Consider the following 20,226-nt stretch of genomic DNA (forward strand, 5'->3'; position numbering starts at 1 on the left):
TCGTATTGTGTGTGACTGGTGAGGATGTGAGTCCGTGTTGATGATGAGAGTCCGCATTGTGACGTGACGTGCGTTTAGACGTGGGTGTGTCACGCCCCTTCAACTCTGCGTGTCCCTCACCTCTGTCTCCCGCTCTCCACGCAGAGACCCGGACCGCGCGAGAGACACCGTGAGCTCTGAGCACCCTCGTCTGCAAGTTGCTACCATGGAGGTACATGTGGCTCCTCGACTCGTGTGGTGAAGTATGGGTGGACGTGTGTTCTCCCCACTGCGTGTGCCTACCTGTCACCTGTATACCTGGGTGTGCTTCTCCTTGCCCGCCTGAGTGTGTGCGCGTCTATCAGAGTGTCTCTCCGAGATCCTGTTGGTGTACGTGCCCGTCTACGCGTGAGCATCTACGGCGCTGTTTTCTATCCACTGATGGATGAACGCCTCCCTCCCTGAGACCCTGATACCCTTCGCATGCTGTCATAGAATAATCCGCCAAGCGCCGATTTCGTCGCACCATCTCTCTGGCGGCTCGGCTCTCTGATGTGTTCCGTTCCTTGGTTGTCGCTCCGTTATTATTCTTGACCGTTAGCCATTGTTGTCCCTCCTAGCCATGGCTCGTCCTGCCCGAGTCCCACTCACTCCTCTTAACAGTTTGAACGATCCCATTGACCTACGTGTGACCTCGAAATCCACACGTCTTTCATTGTAAATCCAAGCATGGCAACTGATATTGGCCAAATATCCCAACGCTGAGAACTGGCAACATCTCGGCAGGACCCTCCTGAATGTGGAGCCCAGGATGTCAGAGATGCTGGCTCAGTGCTCGGCCACTGCACTTGCTCCAACATCTTAATCAAGCCCATGTGGTGGACCTTTGTTTTTGCGTGTGTAGATCAGCCGAGCTGGAGAGGCTCGGAGTAACGGCGAGTCTTGCACCACGTGGAGTGCGCTGTCCTCAGCGCGCACCGGCTCCATCCGCAGCAAATCGCCACAAGGTAAGAACAGAAATGAGTGACGTCAAGATGGCCACGCTGAATGGTGGGACATCACGACGGTCATGTTTCAAGGGGGACGTCACAGTGACCATGATGCATGGGGGACTTCATGGTGGCCATGTTGCATGGGTGATGTACCGTTCGAATTTTGCCGTTCTCTCGTCTAACACCGGCGAGACACGGTCATAAAGAAGGCTGTCTCTGGTGCAGGCCAGTCAGTTTCAAAGACAATGCCCATATATTATCAGAGCATGTTTGTTTGCATATTTTTCCACAAGTACGTGTGGTAAATGCAGACTTGATGCCTTGCAAAAGGTATCTATTTGGTGTTTGAACATATTAACACCTGTTTTTGTGCCAGAAAGGGTAAAAGCTATTCTTATTTCATAAAATCCTTCTTGCATATCTGTGTTATATTTATCTAATTCATTAACCCCGTTTTCAAACCCAAGCAACCTAAGATGTCCTCAGAGCTGCATATAGCTGGACATCGAACAAAGATGGTCACTGCATGGCACGCTTTCAGATGTGCTTCTGCAGTCATCTGGAATGTTCTTCCGACATTAGGCAGCCACTGGAGCGATGCACTTTTACATCAATAATTTTTGCGAACTTGTTAGTTTGTTGTCTTTCCCCCTCACTTCTGATTAGCAGGGCTGCCGAAGCACAGTTTAACATACGGACATAACTGGTATTGGCCAAAACATTCAAATCCCCTGCAAATTCCTCAAATTGGGATCACACAGCAGACGTAATGGCAGCAGCGTCGCCCCCATTCTCTGTAAATCATCTGCAGGAACCTCCTGAAAAGGAATCTTGAGACTTTTTGAGGCTGTGCTGCTTAAACGAAAGATCACCGACAGCTGTTTTTATTCTCTTGCCTGCAGCAATCCTGGCTCTCTTTGGCCCACAAATGACCCACCGGGAGAAGCTGGAGCTTGTCGCCATACAGAAAGTATGGTACTTTGCGCTCAGCAACAGATCCCGGGGACACAACAACGATGGATACGACGACCACGAACATCATTACATTCCGGTGAGACTCGCCACAAAGCCCCCGCCGTGGGGGCGGTCACAGGGCGCAGCGGTCGCGGGGTTCGTGGCTTCTTGTCATTGCAACTTAAGCACCAACCAACCAGAGAAAGCACACGTGCACTCTCCCACACACTTCACAATCAGAAGTTTATTTCCCAAGTTAAGCCCATTGAGCTAAAGAGCTTTTTTTAGGGTGACTCGGCCAGCAGACATCAGAGCATTTCACAATTACAGATTTAAGAAAGCCAAACACTTAATAAAAGCAATTATTTCGTAAAATAATGCTCACATGTTGTTATTTTCAAAATATAGTCAGTCTAAATTTGTGTACTTTTGTGCAGGTCCACCATGAGCACCTTCACTACCGCTATGAGGTGCTGAAGAAGATTGGGCGCGGAGGTCAAGGCCAGGTGATCCGGTGCCTTGACCACAAGATGAACACCCTGGTGGCCGTGAAGATCTTGGTATCACCATTGAGGTAAGAATTCAGAGTGGTGTCGTCACAAGGACGACGTTGTTGTTACGTCCAGTGCTGTGTGCGGCCGTGTGATGAGGTGGTGACAACTCGTGCCTCACGTAGAGGGTCCCCGGTTCGACTCCTGACTCGGGTGCCCTCCTGTGTGGAGTTTGTATGTTCTCCCCCTGTTCTGGATCAGTTCACTCTTACATTACATTAAGTCTTCATTTAACCTAGTAGAGGCATTCCTGAAAAGTGCCACGTTAAGGGAAAGCACATTAAGCAAACATAATATCCCCATATATAATGTAACGATAAAGTTTTGCAAGATATAATACATGCACACAGTGATGTGAAGAGACCAATAACGGAGGGCATGCTGTCACGTCACGTGATCATTCCGCATTCCGCCTACTGTGTCAAACCGCTCAGCTCTGCAATTTTATAGCGGGCACATTCCACGTTATAATGGGTGCTTTCCTGCATTAGAACAGAAGCATTCCGGATTATAATGGGTGCGGTCCGCGTTATAACGGGAGCCTTCCACGTTATCATGGGCACGTTCCACGCTATAAAAGGCATGTTCCACACTGTAATGGAGTTGTCCCATGTCATAACGGGCGCGTTCCGTGTTATAACGTGTGCATTCTGCGTTATAGCAGCTACATCATGGGACCTCCTTTGCCAGTACCAAAATACACTCCCAAAGGAGGTCCCATGATGTAGCCATTCACCCCGAGCTCTCATTACTCTGAAAACGCTTGTCTTTGTGCTGTACGCCTTTTGGCGTCCCCTGGTCTAACACCGTTTTTGAGACGAGGCTCAAAAGAAAGCTGTTTCTGGTGTGGACCAATCAGTTTCAAAGACATTGCATATATTATCAGAGTATGTTTTTTGTTTGCATTCTGACCACAAGTAATATGGTTAATGCAGACATTATTCCTTGTAAAAGGTTTCAGTTTGGTGTTTTAACATCTTAACACCTGTTTTCTTGCTAGAAAAAAGGAGAAAATATATTCTGATATTTTGGTACCGGCAAAGGAGGTCCCATGATATTCCACGTTATAATGCCTTGCTCTGTGAGAGCCACATTCAGTCACGACTCAGCTGTGGCTCAGTCTCTAAAACTCAGGCTCAGCTCTAGCTCAGCCGTGGTTTGGCCCAGGCTTGAGCCGCTCAGCTGCTGTTAAAGATACATGAGTGGCTCAGCCGTGGCTTGGCTCAGCTCCTGGGAATCCTGAGTGTGGCTGGGGCCATGCTCGGAGTCGGTTCAATTCACACATTAGGGAATCACTACGTTCAGGCAGCACCCAAACCCCCTTCTATCCCTTACTTATTTGATCCTCTTCCCGATCCTTTCTGGAACCTTCCATGAGCGCACTACCGGAACTCACAATGCCATTACACTTGGGGAACGAATATTTATTTATTAAATTCTGAATAGAATTTGTTTCTGGTCATTCCTTAAGCAAGTCTAAGTCATGATTCATTTGTGGATTTTCTCTGCACAGCTCCAATCATGATAAATTTCAGAGAAAGGAGATCCAGATGGCTCTGGAACTTCAGGGCGAGGGCAGTGATGAGGAGTACAACGTCATCAAAGTCCTGAACCATTTTGACTTCAGAGGACACCACTGCATTGTCCTGGAGCTGTTGAAGTACGTACCATGTGTTCCCACCGCCCCCCCCCCCAATAGCGTGGTTAACTTCATTAGCTAAACTAAAACTTTTATTTAACAGGTAAAGCCCACTGCCCTATCAGTTATTTTTCATAAGCGGCCTGGCTACAAATGATAGCTAAAAAAAGTGGCTGATGTGGAAATGTATAGCAGCCAAATACTCTAAACGCAAGTTTCTAAATGTGGAGGGACAAACCAGAGAACCAGGAGAAAAATCCACATGACAAGGGGTAGAACATGCAAACTCAAAATATACATGCGTCACGGTCGGGATCAAAGCCCCGATCTCTTCCACACCAGGGGAGGGTGATAACGTCACACCACCGGGGCTAGATGTTACTTTTGGGATTCCTGTGCCACCCACGCATTGTGATACTGTGGAGCTGTCATGTGTCCCGGGTGCACGAGGCCACTCCTCTTTTCGCAATCAGCCCCGCCCACTTTTATATAGCCACGCCTCCACTCGATCAGCGCAGTGGTAATGCTTGAGCCCCTCGGTGAAAATCCCTGAGTTCGATTCTCAACTCGGACGCCTTTCTCTGTGGAGTTTGTATCTCCTAATAGATAATTCCACCACCCGGAAACAGAGCCAATGAAAGCAAGTGGACAAATGTGCTAACTGATTTGGTTTATCAGCAAACCGATGACCTAAACCCACACTGAGCTATGAATCATATTAGTCGTGAATGTGCAAATAGAATATTAATATTGTCGTTATCAGAATCCACGCAGTATTGCAGGGTATGACACTGACGCTGCTTCGTTGTTGTCATTGTTGTTGCTGCTGCTGCCTCTTTCACAGGGAGAGCCTCTATGATGTGATTACGGAAGGGAGGCTCCGGAAATTGCACATGGGGATGGTGAAAACTTACACCAGGGGCATCCTCAAGTTCCTTTGCCACACCAAGGCCAGGAGCATCATCCATGCAGACATCAAGCCAGTGAGTGGACACAGCATTCAGCGCGACTTTGTTCCGGAGTTGTGTCATTATTGGGGACTCGGTCCATAGAGAAAACTAACCACGTTGGTCACAGGGTCGATGTGTTAGCTTTGTCCGTCTATCTGGAAGGAACCAGGGTCACGTTACCTCTGGTGATGATCTGGTATGAATTCAACTGTCGTGTAGAGTCGTGTCGCTATTGCGGGACTCACCACAGATAAAACCAGCAATGTAGATCACAGCGTTGCCCCAAACTTTGGGAAACACAAACCGGAGCTGAAAAGAATGATTTTCAAAACGTGCCAAACACGCGTTTGAACTGACAGCTGCCCGTTGTCAGCTTCCATGCTGTGAATGGAAAACTTCCCAAGACAAACGCGCGGTGGAAAGCGTCACGAAATCCGTGCGCCCTTGAGTGTGGTTTTTGGTCCGTAACTCGTTATCGGGCAGCTGTGAGCATCTATGATAATTTGTCTATAGAGCTGCACCCTTTTACTTAGATGGTGCTTCAGAGAGCTTTAAATGTGATGAGCCTCGACTAACATCGCTCATCTTGACACATTTGAAAGGGGCACCTCCAGTGGCAGCTGTCAGAAAACAGCGAATGTTGCACTTGACTCAAGGTTGATGACGGCGCTACACCTCACCTAGTTCCCCTGTTTAGCTTGTACCGTGGTACGTGATTGATCCACTGCTGGCTGAATGCTATCGGCGTAACCTCCGAGTGTGAATTCCTTCTGCCTTTCTTCCTTTAGGAAAATGTTCTACTCAAGGATACCGTGACTGGCACCGTCAGGGTCACGGACTTCGGCACCAGCTTTTTTGTGAAAAGGCAACGTGAGTAACCTCACCTGGGTGTGAGTTTCTGCGTGTGGGTGTGAGTTTCTGCGTGTGGGTGTGTCTGTGTTCCAGTGTGTGTGTGTGTGCAAGTCTCTGAGTGTCTGTACATGTGACAGTGTGTGATAACGATGCTGTTCATGACACAGTGAGTATACACACACACGTACATATATATTTGTTGTTGTTGTGCAGCTCTGCATGTTGGTGGGACCCTGTCATACCTATCTCCGGAGGTATTGCTGGGCTACAGATTAACGTGTGCAGTGGACATGTGGGCACTGGGCTGCACAGTGGCGGAGTTGGCGACCGGCAGGGAATTATTCCATTCGGACAGCCGCGACGACCACCTCCCGTGCTGCATGGAGGTATTTCCAACTGGGCGTTCACCCGCTCGTGATTCCCCCCTCCTTCCTTGAAGTTGTAGGCTATGGGGGGGGGGGGGGGGGAGCCAGGAGAGGGGGGGCGATTGGCTACTTGGTGATCTGGCGAATGGCAGCCATCGTATGTTTTATGTGTGTACACGTGTGTGTCTTGTACGTGTGGGGGGAGCAGTGGTGTAGCGGTTAGCGTGCTCAGCTACAAACCCGGTAATGCGAGTTTGATTCCAATTCACGGCCAACATCAGTGATGATTATCTGAACCGGTACTGGGCATCCCCTAGTACAAATCAGCCTCAAATGAGTACCTGGTGCCGTGCGTACCTGCTTCAATATGGCCAACCATCCCCTCTCTGTGTGTGCCACAGTCCTGGCCCTCAACAGGTGCCGCTACTGTTACTGCTGCTGTTTCTACTCACTACTCAAAGCACTTGCCCCTACAGTCTGCTGCGGCTACACGGGTGACTTTTGCCTTTATCTCAACCATGTGCAGATCCTCGGGTTGCCTCCAAGATGCATGATGGATGCAGCTCCTGACGGAATGCACTACTTTGGTGAGTTGAAGGGTGGGGCGAGCAACCGGCCGGATTCAGTGTTAGGGTGTGGCCTGGAGCTGTTGTAGTTCTTTTTGGGGGGGTGGCCATGGGGGGGGGGCCTCTTTGTATTTTCAATTCCTTGGGTGAGTGGGTGGGTAAATGGGCGCGTGGGCAAGTGGGTAGGTGGGCAAAGTGGTGGTTGGTGACTGTGTGTCTCTTCTGCTGTGCATGTCTCCTGCAGATCGTTTGGGCATGATGTTCTCCCCAGTCAAGAGAAGGGTGCCAGGGAGCTTGTCACTTCACGGGGCACTCAAAAGCCACGACCCGGAGTTTGTTGACTTTGTCAGTTCCTGCCTGCGGTAAGAATCATCCCCCACCCCCTCCCCCCTCCCCATGAGGATTTCTCCCACCAAGGTGATCAACGATCGCCCTCCACCGATCACCAGGAAGATGTGGAGCTGAGTGAACCTGCCGATAACCAGTACCACCGGTGTTAAGATCGCCCTCTTTGGAGGTCCGTTAAAGATGATCCTCGGCAGTGCGAGGCTCAGGGCATTTTTAGAGTACTGCGTATTGAAGGATTGCCGCTGCTACCGCAACTACCGCTGATGCCGTGCGATCCTGGACCTCGTGGGAGAAGGGAAGGAACGTCAATCCTCTCACCACGCCTCTCTCACCACGTGCGCTGCGTGTGATTCCGGTGCGTCTCTCAACAGATGGGATCCGGATTGTCGCATGACGCCAGCGCAGGCGCTGGGTCACAGCTGGCTCCGGACCGTGGCCACCAGCACCACCAGCAACGCCACCGCCACCACTATTGCTGCTCCTGGCAGGATACAGTGTTTTGGAGCTGCTGAGCGACGGTAAGCCACGAGCTGCTTGTCCAATGTTCAAGGCAGTCCATAGGGAGGTGTGGGGCCCGGGGCAAGTCACAATTAAATCGGAAGTATTACCAACAATACAGGGGTTTTTTTCTGTTAGATCGCATAGATATACATGTGTTGTTAAACTCACCACCACCCAACACAGCCAATTAGTAAGGTGTATCATGTAAACAAAATGTGCCAATTAGTTACTAGATCAGCACACCAGTGTGTTGGAAAGTAAACCCACCACATTTACTATTCGAATACGACATTTTGCCGGGGATTGCAACCAGCCTCATAAGGTGACGGCCAGAATTGTGGAGAAATACTCCTGTTTCGGTCTTAAATAGTGATAAATGTGAATGTGATGTCATCATTTGTGAGCCAATCTGGTGCGAAAGCCTACGTGTTAAAAAGACATTTTACGTCTGACACCGTAACATCGAAGCACAGGGCCGCCAAAAGCACGGTGCCTGGGGCGGTTTCCCCAGTACACCGTACCCGGGGGACGGCTCTGCTCCTGTTAATGTATTTACATTTATTACTACTACCCTTATTTAGCCAGCATGAGCCTCACTCAGTCTCAAGACTCTTTTTCAGTAGAGTCCTGCCAAGTTGTTTGCAGTACAGAACAAATTTGCTTTTGCTACTGCTGCTATGCGATCCCAATTGAGTGATTTGGAGGTTCAATTTCTAACACTGGCGAGGATGTCCATCCAACACTGGTTGCGTTGCGTGTGTCAGGGTTCAGTTACGTGGAGGAAAATGCCAAACCCAAAGGAATGAAAGTTACATTTTAATGTACAATTTTATTGAGGGACTGTGTGTTGTCTTGGTGGGGTCTGGGGCTGTTTTGTTGATGTTTTGCTGCCTTGCCCAAGTTTACATTTAGTGTTGAAAATCTGGCAGGATTTTATGTACTTTGTGTTTATGTGCTCAATTTTTTGTGACTTGCTTACATTTTTACACGTTGCACTCCTTTTGTTTGTTGTTGTAACTTTCTGACTCTGTGCCTCGACTGCATATCTGTGAAGGAAGAGCTTCATAGCTTATCGGATTCCTCTTCATCCAGTCTAAATAATGTATTCTGATTTTGGAAACCAATGCAGGACAAAACGGGGGGGGGGGGTAGAACACACTCCACATTCCACACGGAGAAAGTGGCCCAAGTATGGGAATCAAACCCAGGTCCCTCTTTGACCGAGTTCCAGGCCTGCTGCCTGCAAACGAACACATGTACAGTTCAAACCCCACGTATACATTCAGTTATATACGGATGTATTTTTATAATTGGTTCCTGGGTGAGGACAAATAATGAGGCAGCCATATCTTTGCCATGTTGGCCTTCATCCAGTGTGATATCGCAAGACTAATGCCCATTCTGTAACCAGACCCACGATGGGCATGGTATGCTGCATTATTGCAGCGTTATTAACCTGGTTAATCTATCTCCGCACACAGTTAGTCCGTACGCGGATGATGGTGGGGGGGGGGGGGGGGGGGACTGCGATCTCTGCTGTAGCAGGAAGTTGGAACGGTGTCGTGCGCATCTCTTCACAGAGCGGAGCCGGCGCTGCCCCCATCCTCCGCGTTTGCCCTGGCCTCTAAATGTAAGCTGACGGTTGTGGTGGAAGAGGAGACCCTGGTGGAGGAGCTCGTGGTGCAGGGAGAGGAGACCCTGGTGGAGGAGCTGGTGGTGCAGGAGGAGACCCTGGTGGAGGAGCTGGTGGTACAGGAGGAGGAGACTCTGCTGGAGGAGCTGGTGGTGCAGGAGGAGACCTGGGTGGAGGAGCTGGTGGTGCAGGAGGAGACCCGGGTGGAGGAGCTGGTGGTGCAGGAGGAGACCCGGGTGGAGGAGCTGGTGGTGCAGGAGGAGACCTGGGTGGAGGAGCTGGTGGTGCAGGAGGAGACCCGGGTGGAGGAGCTGGTGATGCAGGAGGAGGAAACCCGAGTGGAGGAGCTGGTGGTGCAGGACGAAGAGGAGATGGGGGGGGAGACAGAGGAGGTGGAGACGAAGAAGGAGCAGGAGATGGTGGTGCAGGAGATGGTGGTGGAGGAGGAGATGACAAGGAAAGAGGATCAGGCGATGGTGATGCAGGAGGAGAAGAGGAAGCGAGGGGGCCTGGCCCGCATAGGGAGAACCATCCGTGCACTCCTCCGACGCGCGCTGCTGTGTGGTGGCCGGTCCACCACACAGTAGAGGTGGTGGTCATGGATAGTTGTGAACCACGACCACTATCACCACACCCACCACGCACACTCCACACATACACCCCCCTGTGATACCCACCACCCACCACACACACCCTGCACCCACCCACCCCGTGACACCCACCACACACTACACAAAGAGCTAGGGGTTTAGAGGGTTAGGGGTTTATAAAGTTATGGGTTTAGAGGTTTTGGGGTATTTTGGGGATACGGGGTTTATATGTTTAGGTATTTTGAGGGTTATAGGGTTTAGGGGTTGAGAGTGTTAGGGGTTTAGGGGATTCTAGAGTTAGGGGTTTAGAGGGTTAGGGTTTTAAGGGTAAAGGGGTTTAAAGGGCTAGGTGTTTAGAGGATTAGGCTATTAGGGGTATAGGGGTTTAAAGAGTTAGGGGTTTAGGGGTTCAGAGGGTTATGGTTTTAAGGGTAGAGGGGTTAAGAGGGTTAGGGATTTAGAGGGTTTTGGGTTTAAAGATTTTGTGTTTAAGGGTTTAGGTTAGGGGTTCAGTGGGTTAGAGGTTTGGGGGTTTATGGGTTAGGATTTTAGAGGGTGATGGGTTTAGACTGTTATGGTTTTAAGGGTAAAGGGGTTTTGAGGGTTGAGTTCTAGAGGGTTACAGTTTAGAAGGTTGTGGTTTTAGAGGGTTCTCGATTTAGAGAATTAGGGGTTTATGGGGTTTGATTGTTAAAGGGTTAGTGGTTTAGAGGGTTAGGAGTTTATAAGGTTATGGACTTAGGGGTTTAGAGGTTTTGGGGCTTTTAGGGGGTAAGCAGTTTAGAGGTTTGGGTGCTTTTAAGGGTTATGATGTTTAGGGGTTGATCATATTAGGGGTTTTGAGGGTTAGGGTTTTAGTGGGTTAAGGGTGTAGAGGGTTAGGGGATTAGAGGGTGAGGGGTTTAGAGGGTTGGGGTTTTCGGGGTATTTGGGTTAGGATTTCAAAGGGTGAGGAGTTTAGATGGATAGGGTTTTAAGGGTGAAGGGGTTGAGGTTTTTATTTAGTAGAGTTTAGAAGGTTATGGGTTTAGAGGGTTAAGGGTTTAGAGTTACTGTCGGTGTTTAGAGGTTTAGGGGGTTTATGGGTTTTGATTGCTCGGTGTTGTGGTTTCCAAGGTTACGAGTTTTAGAAGGTTTTGGGTTTAGAGGTTTCAGTGTTTCGGGGATTAGAGGTTTATAAGGTGAGGGGTTTAAAGGGTTATGGTTTTACAGGTTTAGGGGTCTAGACAGTTTGGGGTTTAAGGGTTTAGAACAGGGGTGGGCAAATTTTTTGACTCGCGGGCCACAATGGGTTCTAAAATTTGACAGAGGGGCCGGGCCAGGAACAGATGGATGGAGTGTTTGTGTGAACTAATATAAATGTCGTGTAAAAATAATAACATGAAAGGATTTGGCCTTTAACAGGTAGCAAAGCATTTATTTGCAAGGCAATTTAACAAATTGCATGAACATGAACTATACAAAAACATGTCGTAACTCCCGGTCAAAGTGCGCCATCTAATGGGGAAATGGGGGCATTACAGGAGAAAGGTAAAATTTAATTTAATAATAATAATTGTACAAGTTCGGCGGGCCGGATTAAAAATCCCAACGGGGCCGTATACGGCCCGGGGGCCGTACTTTGCCCATGTCTGGTTTAGAAGGTTAAGGGTTTAGACAGTTAAGAGTTTTTGGGGTTTATGGGTTAGGGTTCTAAAGGGTGAGGTGTTTAGACGGTTGGAGTCTTCAGGGTAAAGTCCTTTATAGGATTTGGTGTTTAGAGGGTTAGAGTTTAGAACGTTTTGAGTTTAGAGGGTTTAGAGGTTTATGGGTTTCGATTGTTAGAGGTTGAATGGTTTAGATGGTTAGGAGTTGAGGAGGTTATAAGGGTATGTGTTTAGGGGTTTAGAGGTATAGGGGTTTCAAGGGTTAGGGATTTAGAGTGTTAGGGGTTTAGTGGTTAGAGAGTTTAGAGGGTTTAACACCTAGACTTTCACAACTAATATTGGGTTAGTCTCCAACACTAAATGCACTTTTTGTTGATGTGACAAATTTTCCTAATTGGCTGTGTCGGGTGGTGGCTGGTTTAATGACACATTTATATTTACACAATCTAACCCCAAAAAAACATTTATGGGTTTAGAGAGTTAGGGGTTTAGTGGGTTATGTGTTTAGAGGGTTAGCATTTTAGGGGTATGGGTGTTTTAAGGGTTAGGCATCTAGAGGGTTAGTTCTTTAGAGGGTTGGGGTTTAAATGTGTTGGGATTTAGAATATTAGGGATTTAGGGTTTTAGAAGGATAGAGTTTCAAGGTTTAGAGGGTTAGGGATTCAGAGGGTTTGTTTTTAATGGCTTCGAAGGTTAGGGTTAAAAGACTAAGGGGTTTGGAGAGTGAGGGGTTTTTGGTGGGTTAGGGTTTTAAGGGTAAAGGGTTTGAGAGGGTTAGCGGTTTAGATGGTTATGGGTTTAAATGGTTAGGGATTTAGATAGTTACGGGGTTTAGAGTTTTAGAGGGTTTTATTTGTTCGAGGTTTAGTGGTTAAGGTCTCTGTGCGAGTCCAGCAGGTTTATTTTAGTCTATGGTAAGATAAAAACAGTTCAGTTTAATTTGTATATATTTAAACAATTTGTTTACCTTTCCTGTCGTGTTTTTGTATTGTATTTTTGTTATGTTCTGACCCGCCCGATTGGACGTCTGTGAAAACAGATCGTCATAGCTCATCAGATTCATCCAGTATAAATAAATATTCAGATTAAAATTCTATTGACCTCTGTGCGAATCTATGGATTTCTGTGTGAGTTTTTGGGTCTCTTGAGTGTATGGATCTCTGTGTGAGGCTATTGGTCTCTGTGCATGTCAAAAGGACTCTGAGTGAGTCTATGGGGTTGCCGTGTGAGTATGAGTGTCTGTAGGAATGCATGGGTCTCTGTTGGAGTCTATGGGTTTCTGGGTATGGTTGTTTGTGCGAGTTTAACATGCATAAATGGAACTTAAAAAGGCCATTGAGGGTTGCAGAATCCAAATTGAATATTAAGTTCCCCGCAGTGCAAGCCAGCTCCCTAGTCGTGTCATCAAACAGCGCCTGTAATTCTTTATAATAATAAAAGACTTACTCCAAGAAATCCACACAGTAGGGTCCTGAATTGGGGTTTTATTTTATAATCTTTGGTTTTATTCGGTTAAGTCACGTAGGTAAAAAATAAATTAAAATTAAATAAAAGAAAAAATTAAAACACGACGTTTCGAAGGCAACACAAGCTTCCGTCTTCAGGTGGAAACAGTCACAGCAAAAAATCGCTGCACCAAGTGGCGAGGCTCTGGGAACCTTTGGCTTAAATACAGGTTAAGGGAGGGGTGGGGGAGGAGCCATGTAGGGGGACCTTAGTGGGGTGCGGGGCTGAGTTAATCCGTCTTTTGTTGTGTAGAGGGTGCGGGGGATGGGTCACTGTGTGTGTGCAATAGAAACGGAAAAAAAAATAGAAAAATGAAAGATCGGCAAGAATGTGCTGTCAGGGGGAAGTAGAAAAAAGGGAAATAGAAAGTTCGGAAGGAATATGCTTGGTATACCACTACTTGAAATTGCTGTTAGAAATTAGTTGACGTTTGGTATGATTTAAAACGTCCTTCCAGTGGTTGCTTAATTTGAAACTATCCTCTCGGTTGAAGGTATGCCTGTATTTGTATATCTGAATGGCTTGGTGAACACATCTCTGGTGATAACCTATAGGTTTACAGAGAACCTTGGTATCGGAGAAGACAATCTCATGATCACCCATAGCGTTGTGACAATGATCAGCCACAGCAGAAGAATTCGTTCTGCCGTGTTTCAAATCTGATTTGTGCTCGCGAATTCGGTCAGAGACATGTCGCTTTGTCTCCCCGATATAGCAATCACCACAGGTACAACTCAATTTGTAAACCCCGGGGTACTGTAAGTCAGGAATGACATCCTTCACGGATGGGATCAGATCACGAATTTTGTGTACTGTATTGAACCGGACCTGGATCTTGTGTTTGTTTAGAATTTTGGAAATCTTTTTAGTAACGCCTGCTATATATGGTAGTGTGATGGTTTTGACCGGAGTATCAAGTGGTTGTTTCTGTATGGAGGGAGAAACAGCTTGGCGGATGGTACGGTCAGAGTATCCATTCCTTTTGAGGGCCAGGTGTACATGTTTTAATTCACTGGTTAGGTGGTGTTGGTCCGAAATGCAAATAACCCAATGGTATAAAGTTTTGATGAGATAATTCTTTTGGGCTGGGTGGTGGTGGGAATCAGGTTTCAAGTAGGAATCTGTGTGGGTGGGTTTCCTGTAGACAGAATGCCCCAATGAGCCATCAGGTCTCCTCTCAAACAGAACATCTAAGAATGGTAGCTTGCCATCTTTCTCCACTTCCATGGTGAATTTGATGGCGGGATGTCTGGAATTGATGTGGTGTAGGAAAAGGTTCAAAGCTGGGAGGCTATGTGGCCAAATGACGAAAGTGTCATCCACATATCTCTTCCCCTGGGAAGGTCTCAGGGTGGAAGTCTGGATGGCGTCTGATTCAAATTTCTCCATGAAAATATTGGCTATCACTGGTGACAAGGGGGAACCCATGGGGGTACCCTCATTTTGTTTGTAGAAGGAGCCATTCCAAGTAAAGTAGGTATTGTTGAGGCAGTGCCTAACCAGTGCAGGTGTATCGGCATCTAGTCCATGTTGGACCAAATTTTCAATTATTTCAATGGTATCAGGTACTGGGACCTTGGTGAACAAAGAGACCACATCGAAGCTGACAAGGATATCGTCAAGGGACAGTACAACGTCTTTGACCATGGAGACCAATTGGGCTGAGTTAAGTACTGCTGAGGCAGTCTTGACCGTGAAAGGCAGCAAGGAATATGACAGAAAACGGGCTAGTCTATAGGTAGGGGAGTTGATCGTGGATAAGATGGGTCGTAGTGGGGTGCCTTCTTTATGAATCTTGGGAAGACCATAGAATCTAGGGGGTCTTGCAGCAGAAGGTTTTAGGGAGGGACGTTTAGTTGGGTCGATTAGGGAGGTCGAACTTGTGATGATCTTGTTGGTTTTCATCGCTAGGCTATTGGTAGGGTCATTTTTAATTTTTGAGTAACTTCCATCGTTGAGCAGATTCTGGATTTTGTTGTTGTATGAATCTTTATCCATAATAACAGTAGCGTTGCCTTTATCGGCTGAGAGGATGACTATATCACTTCTGTTTATTTAAATTCGCGAGTTCAGAGCGTTCATTTTTGCTGATGTTACTAATGGGTTTCTTAGCATTCTTAAGAATAGTGGCTATTTCAGCTCTCGCAACGTCTGCTTGGATGTGTCCCACGCCTTTGAGGGCTACATCGACCTGAGAGATGATATCATCTACTGGTATGTGTTTTGGGGTGACAGCAAAATTCAGTCCCCTAGCCAGTACTGTTTTCAGATTGTCCGAAATCGGCGTGCTACTCTGATTAATGACGATTTAGTTGACGTCGAATTTTGTTATATGTGGAACTGGGTTCTTCTTTAATAGCTGGTTGAATTTAGAAATCAGGTTAGCTTTACATTTGACTGACAGTGAATCAGCAGAAGAAGCAGTCATGTTGTCTATGTGATTCCAATCCGCACCAACCGGCATGTGCACCCATATGTACACCACCTCTACACCGTTCATCATGCTAAGTCGGCCAATCAAATGCTAATTTTTATGCTAATTCCTTTGTCAAGGCACCTTGTTTCCTCGCACACAGCTTAACGGTCGCGGTCTGAGCGTGGCTGTGTTTCACTCCAGCGCTGTCCTCGAGACAGCCTGGTTCCTTCACCTGATGAAGGCCGCTTGTGTTGTGGCCGAAACGTCGTGATTATTGTTGTTTTATTATTTACCTACATGACTTTACCGAAAAGAACCAAAGAGTATGGATCCTTGCAGTCACGAAAGCTTTAAATCTAGAATTGATAACCTCTACGGGGAGGGTTTTCACCTATCTGTTAGAGCTTTTAACAGACAACGGGACAAGAAGTCACAGCTCATCGAGACGCTGACCTTCCTCAAAAGATGCCGCGATCACAAGGTAATACCCATCGCTTTCACACTCACTTCTGCTGCTGTATCTTCTCCGAATTCTAAACAGATTCTGTTTAAGGCCAGCCTATATTAAATCTCAGAGAGGATAAGGCTACTCCGATTTGAACTCGATACTTTAGACAGGACTCTCCTACAAGCTCATTTAATGTTAACACAAAAAATGTCACCTTCTGATTGGAATCACATAGACAACATGACTGCTTCTTCTGCTGATTCACTGTCAGTCAAATGTAAAGCTAACCTAATTTATTTCTGATTGAGAGGGGGTCAAATATATAACATTTTTGACATGCGTTTTTCTGGATTTTGTTGTTGTTATTCTGTCTCTCACTGTTCAAATAAACCTACCATTAAAATTATAGACTGATAATTTCTTTGTCAGTGGGCAAACGTACAAAATCAGCAGGGGATCAAATACTTTTTTCCCTCACTGTATATATAAATAAATAGTGCATATTTAGTGTATTATTGAGTGCATGTTTACGTGCTCTAACCCAAAAATCTCGATCATGGACTCAAAAAACCGCTGGGAGACTTCTCACTCAGACCCGTAGCAAGACGATATCGCCCCAATATTCAAATTGTTCAAATATCCCCCGAACGAGTCCAGGATCAATTTAAAGATCATACTCGGCATTCTGAAGGTCCTCCGTGGTCTGACAATGATCACGTTGCCATGTTTACGCTTCTTACAAATATTTTTGCCCCGTTGAATCGATCGCCAAACCCAAGTGACGGTAATGTTACAATTAAAAAAATCTCAGTGGGTGACCTCTGGGCAGAGCATGACCTTGCAACCAGACGACCAATCGAGTGAAATAAACATGGGAAACGCACCTCGATGAACAGGCTGACTTCCCTGTGTGTTTGGACAAACTCATTCATCACAGGCAAAACGAACATGTCCCGAATGCCCACGTCCTTCAGGAACTGCATCTGGAGGTGTTGGCACACCAATTGCATCACCTAGCAAAAGAGGAAAACAGCAGGAACGACGTGAATACATCATCGCCATGCAGCAGTCTACGCCCGTCAATTTCTCACAGCGGTAGTAAGGTCCTTAGGTGTCTGGGAGCACAAGGCAGGTGCAGGTGGGTGAGTCATAATTTCCATCCCTGACGCCAAAACTTATTTCAGGCTGTGCAAGAGATAATGACATGGGTTAATTGTCACACAAGCCAATTAGAAAGCTGCCATGCTGTTAATGGTTAGTAAACTGAACTCACAGACCAGAGGTCGCTAAATGGGTACACCACAGTTAGCTGATCGGCAAGTCACGTGTGATGCAGCAAAGTGTGGCTTTCAGCCGGCTCTTCCAACACACCTGGTCAACGTGGAAAAGTAGAATATGGGACCTTCCTGGTGTGGACTAATCAGTTTCAAAGACAATGCATATATTATAAGAGCATGTATGCATGTTCACCACAAGTACGTGTGGTTAATGCAGACAGGATTCCTTGAATGAGGATTCTGTTTGGTGTTTTAACATCTTGACACCTGTTGTATTGCCAGAAAGGGTAAAACCTATTGTTATATGGAAAAATAGACCAAATACTCGTAAAGAGTTCGCTCTCATGAAAGTCTTTTCACCAGCGGTGGTGTGACCAAGCAATTGCAGAGCTGCACTTTTATATAAGTTAGGTCAGAGCCAGATACACATTGGAGGATAAACATCCCACGGTGGCTGGGCAATTGTTGTGCAATAATGTCAGGTCAAACTTACTTAGGATATTTACAGGTGCGTTTTATTCATGCCGTATATATTAATGCACACATTGTGTAGTAGTGGTATTATTATTAAACTCACCTTTAATGACGATGACCATAAACATGATTAAGAGTGTGACTATTAATGAATGTGCGACTGTACGATGTGGACGTAGCGGAGGGGCCCCCCACGGTGAGCGGTGACGCAACGCGCGCAGTGGCCCGCGTCACGTGGTTGACACCTCACGTGCACAGAGCGAGGCAGGCAGAGCCAGAGGGGGGGGAGGGGCGGCGTTGCCTAGGCGACGTTGGCGTCCTCGCGGTCTACTCCACGGTCAAGCTGCGTGTCACTTGGTGATCCCCCCACCGCCTCTTACTGGACACCTGTGAGTGAGAGCTTGATAGCGCTTCGGATTTTGATTCCGAGTACAGTGTGCACAGCACCTGTACGGCGAGTCCTCGTTTAACGCAGTAGATGCGTTCCTGAAAAGTGCCGCGCTAAGCGAAAACTATTTCCCCCGTAATGAATGTCCAAGCGCAGTCAGAATTGGGTTACAAACAACTTGAAGGGACGCCGCCGCGTTACCGTCTCGTCTCGCTCAACCGCGCAGCTCAAGAAAGTAGTTTGGCGGCGACCGCTCACAAGTCGCCTTATGGCGGTGCGCGTTCCCTTAATGAAGGCAACCGCGTTATAGCGTGAACACGCGGGACAGACCCAGTTGTCGTGTGCGGGTCAACTCCCTGAGATAAACTTGCTGCCGACTTCATGCGTTGTATACGCCCAGTGCTCAGCCAATTGTTGTGAGCGTCGCTCCTCTGCCCTCTGTTGTTAATGGAGGGAGACTGCACCCAACTGCCAAGTATCATCCTTCGCGAGCCTCTTCAAAACGCTCATCTTGACACCGCTGGAAGCAGTCATCGGCCTTGACCTCACCCCACAACAGTGCAAGTTTAACCGCTCAACATTAAAACACAACGATGGGTCGCTTGCACCAATCGCACAACATCACAGCGTTGACTCTCAGCTGTTGCTTGTGTAGAGGGGTCAGATTGTCCAGACATTCGGTTGATACTAATAGGGTTTATTTGCCAGTATTGTAGATTATTTGAATTACATTTGTTTGGGCGTCAGGGTGGTGCAGTGGTCACGCCCGTGCATGGCATCTTCTGAAGGACTGCCTGGCTTCGCTTTCCTAATTCTGGTCCCTTTCTCTGCATGGGTTTACTCCCATAGCAAAACAACAACAACAAGAAAACATACACTGTAACTGGTACTAGCCAAACATCTGGGATTGTTTTTGTTATGCTGCATTGCCCAAAATGGCATTTGGTGATAAAAAAAATTGGCAGGAATTGATGCACTAATGCAATTTGAACTCTTATATATTTTTATTTCCTGACTTGCTTAGCGATCATATTCTTGGTAAAGTCACGTAAATAAAGTCACGTAAATAGAAAACAAGAAATAAAATTCAAATTAAATAAAAATAAATAAATAAAAAACTAATAAAAAATAAATTGAAAATAATAAAAGCAAAAAACCCAGGACGTTTCAATCGCAACACAAGCGGTCTTTATTTTATTGTTTGTTGTTTACGTGACTTTACCGAAAGAACCAAGAATATGAATTCCCGCAGTCACGAAAGTTAAGTCAAAATTTGCTTCGCGTTCCTTTACTTTGCCCTCCTATCTGTTTGTATTGTTGTTTGTTGTTGTAATTTTCTGACTCGCCCCGACTGGATAGCTCCTCAGATTCGTCCAGCCTAATTAAAGATTCTGATTCGGACATTAACTGACCCAGTTTTCGCGTGGAGTTCACGGCCAGGATGTGGAACAAAGGGACCCCCGGTCACACTCACGTGGAATGCCTAGGGCATTGCACAGCATGTAAATGGACTAGTTTTGTGAGATTGAGTGGTGGCTTAGCGAAGGCCTTTATTCAACAATGTATATCATGGCCGATAAGAATTTTTATAGTCATACACCATAGCCCACGATTTCCTGCACCGTTCATTCACTTGAGGAGACTGCGCATGGTGGAGATGGATGACCCTCGGTATCCTGTCTCAAAGTGATTCCAGTGGTTCAGGTAGTGGAAGAGTTGCTAGAGCTTCTGGTTCTTGCCGAAGCCTTGTGACTTTGGGATGAGAGCGTGGTAGGATGAGTGAAGCGTGGAGCTAAAGCTCCTGGAACATCCTGTACCCAAACAACACCAAACATTCAAAATCTTACAATGCTGCTGTTCCAGCACGAACAACATAACAATGAACAACATTTTCACAAATTCAACGTAATGCAGGAAACTGAGTGGCTCGAGGTTAATTTAAATGTCAGAGCACCGAGCCAATGCCATTGAGGTCCTCCGTTCAAAATTCAGTGAGCCATCTATCAACAAACGTTCCTGCGAATTGAGGGCAGGAATGCTGTGGTCTCAACTTGGTCAGAACGCTTCTGGCAATTGCTTGATGATGCTGGTTGTAATCACCAGCGAAAGGTCGTACTCGTTTGAAAATGTTCTGCGTTTCCTCTCTAACAC

The sequence above is a fragment of the Petromyzon marinus genome, chromosome 39, assembly GCF_048934315.1.
Source record: "Petromyzon marinus isolate PM22_M1 ecotype Great Lakes invasive population chromosome 39, UKy_Petmar_22M1.pri1.0, whole genome shotgun sequence".
NCBI lineage: Eukaryota > Metazoa > Chordata > Hyperoartia > Petromyzontiformes > Petromyzontidae > Petromyzon > Petromyzon marinus.